The following is a 3,243-nucleotide window of genomic DNA, read 5'->3' on the forward strand; positions in this document are numbered from 1 at the left end:
AATGGGGTTGGTGAGAACTTCCCAACCTCTTCTTCGGATCTCATGTCGGATCTCCGGATAATTGCCCTTTTTGAGCTTAAAAGGGACCTCGGGGATCACCTTCTTCTTGGCCACAACTTCATAGAAGTGGTCTTGATGCACCCTTGAGAGGAATCTTTCCTTCTCCCAAGACTTAGAGGTGGAAGCTTTTGCCTTTCCTTTCCTCTTTCTAGAGGTTTCTCCGGCCTTTGGTGCCATAAATGGATATGGAAAAACAAAAAGCAACGCTTTTACCACACCAAACTTAGAAGGTTTGCTCGTCCTCGAGCAAAAGAAGAAAGAAGAGAATAGAAGAAGAAGAAATAGAGGAGATGGAGGGGGCTTAGTGTTTCGGCCAAGGGGGAGAAGTAGTGTGTATGTTGTGTGAAAATGAAGGAGTGAAGATGGGCTTATATAGGAGTGGAGAGGGGGGTATGGTTCGGCCATTATGGGTGGGTTTGGGAGGGAAAGTGGTTTGAATTTGAATGGTGAGGTAGGTGGGGTTTTATGAAGGATGGATGTGAGTGGTGAAGAGAATGGTGGGATTTAATAGGTAAGGGGTTTTTGGGGAAGAGGTATTGAGGTAATTGGTGAATGGGTGAAGAAGAGAGAGAGAGGTAGGGTGGGTGGGGATCCTGTGGGTCCACAGATCCTGAGGTGTCAAGGATATCTCATCCCTGCACCAAGTGGCATGCAAAAATGCCCCTTTCTGCCAATCCTGGCGTTAAACGCCAGGCTGCTGCCCATTTCTGACGTTTAACGCCAGCTTTTTGCCCATTCCTGGCGTTAAACGCCAGTCTGGTGCCCATTTCTGGCGTTAAACGTCCAGAATGGTGCCAGACTGGGCGTTTAACGCCCATTCTGCTACCCTTACTGGCGTTTAAATGCCAGTAAGTGTCTCCTCAAGGGTGTTCTATTTTTCATTCTGTTTTTTAGTCTGGTTTTGCTTTTTCTATTGTGTTTGTGACTTCACGTTATCTTCAACCTACAGAAAATATAAAATAACAATGGAAAATAACATAGATAAGTAAAATTGGGTTGCCTCCCAATAAGCGCTTCTTTAATGTCAATAGCTTGACAGTGGGCTCTCATGGAGCCTCACAGATGTTTAGAGCAATGTTGGAACCTCCCAACACCAAACTTTAGAGTTTGAAAGTAGGGGTTCAACACCAAACTTAAAGTTTGGTTGTGGCCTCCCAACACCAAACTTAGAGTTTGACTGTGGGGGCTCTGTTTGTCTCTGTATTGAGAGAAGCTCTTCATGCTTCCTCTCCATGGTTACAGAGGGATATCCTTGAGCTTTAAACACAAGGGAGTCTTCATTCACTTGAATGATCAATTCTCCTCTATCAACATCAATTACAGCTTTTGCTGTGGCTAGGAAAGGTCTGCCAAGGATGATGGATTCATCCATACACTTCCCTGTCTCTAGGATTATGAAATCAGCAGGGATGTAGTGGCCTTCAACCTTTACCAAGACATCCTCTACAAGTCCATAAGCCTGTTTCTTTGAATTGTCTGCCATCTCCAGTGAGATTCTTGCAGCTTGTACCTCAATGATCCCTAGCTTCTCCATTACAGAGAGAGGCATGAGGTTTATGCTTGATCCTAGGTCACACAGAGCCTTCTCAAAGGTCATGGTGCCTATGGTACAAGGTATTGAGAACTTTCCAGGATCTTGTCTCTTCAGAGGTAATTTCTGCCTAGTCAAGTCATCCAGTTCTTTAGTGAGCAATAGAGGTTCATTCTCCCAAGTCTCATTACCAAATAACTTGGCGTTTAGCTTCATGATTGCTCTAAGGTACTTAGTAACTTGCTCTTCAGTAACATCTTCATCCTCTTTAGAGGAAGAATACTCATCAGAGCTCATGAATGACAGAAGTAAATTCAATGGAATCTCTATGGTCTCTGTGTGAGCCTCAGATTCCCATGGTTCCTCATCAAGGAACTCCATGGAGGCCAGTGGACGTCCATTGAGGTCTTCCTCAGTGGAGATCACTGCCTCTTCCTCCTTTCCAAGTTTGGCCGTGTGGGTTATGGTTATGGCCTTGCACTCTCTTTTTGGATTCTCTTCTGTATTGCTTGGGAGAGTACTAGGAGGGAGTTCAGTAATTTTCTTACTCAGCTGACCCACTTGTGCCTCCAAATTTTTAATAGAGGACCTTGTTTCAGTCATGAAACTTTGAGTAGTTTTGATTAGATCAGAGACAATGGTTACTAAGTCAGAGTGGCTCTGCTTAGAATTCTCTGTCTGTTGCTGAGAAGATGATGGAAAAGGCTTGCTATTGCTAAACCTGTTTCTTCCACCATTATTGTTGTTGAAACCTTGTTAAGGTCTCTGTTGATCCTTCCATGAGAGATTTGGATGATTTCTCCATAAAGGATTATAGGTGTTTTCATAGGGTTCTCCCATGTAATTCACCTCTTCCATTGCTGGGTTCTCAGGATCATGAGCTTCTTCTTCAGAGGAAGCTTCCTTAGTACTACCTGTTGCTGCTTGCATTCTAGACAGACTCTGAGAAATCATATTGACTTGTTGGGTCAATATTTTATTCTGAGCCAATATGGCATTCAGAGTATCAATCTCAAGAACTCATTTCTTCTGAGTTGTCCCATTATTCACAGGGTTCCTTTCAGAAGTGTACATGAATTGGTTATTTGTAACCATTTCAATGAGTTCCTGAGCTTCTACAGGCGTCTTCTTCAGATGAAGAGATCCTCCAGCAGAGCTGTCCAATGACATTTTGGATAGTTCAGACAGACCATCATAGAAGATACCTATGATGCTCCATTCTGAAAGCATATCAGAAGGACACCTTCTGATCAATTGCTTGTATCTTTCCCAAGCTTCATAGAGGGATTCACCTTCCTTCTGTCTGAAGGTTTGGACTTCAACTCTAAGCTTACTCAATTTTTGAGGTGGAAAGAACTTTGCCAAGAAGGTATTAACTAGCTTTTCCCAAGAGTTCAGGCTTTCTTTAGGTTGTGAGTCCAACCATGTCCTAGCTCTATCTCTTACAGCAAAGGAAAAAAGCATAAGCTTGCAGACCTCGGGATCAACCCCATTAGTCTTGACAGTGTCACAGATTTGCAAGAATTCAGCTAAGAACTGATGAGGATCTTCCAATGGAAGTCCATGAAACTTGCAATTCTGTTGCATTAGAGAAACTAATTGAGGCTTAAGGTCAAAGTTGTTTGCTCCAATGGCAGGGATTGAGATGCTTT

At 43.2% G+C, this 3,243-nt stretch overlaps 1 non-coding gene across 1 annotated transcript; it reads left to right on the forward strand.

Annotated features, from left to right (window-relative positions):
* The first annotated feature begins 2,815 nt into the window (after nucleotides 1-2,815).
* On the forward strand, nucleotides 2,816-2,923 carry LOC148571731 (small nucleolar RNA R71). The gene has a single exon (XR_015880375.1). It is a non-coding gene; the product is annotated as a small nucleolar RNA R71 (small nucleolar RNA).
* The last annotated feature ends 320 nt before the right edge of the window (nucleotides 2,924-3,243 follow it).

Source organism: Arachis ipaensis, chromosome B3 (assembly GCF_059453495.1).
Source record: "Arachis ipaensis isolate K30076 ecotype BB chromosome B3, ASM5945349v1, whole genome shotgun sequence".
In the NCBI taxonomy this organism is placed as follows: Eukaryota; Viridiplantae; Streptophyta; class Magnoliopsida; order Fabales; family Fabaceae; genus Arachis; species Arachis ipaensis.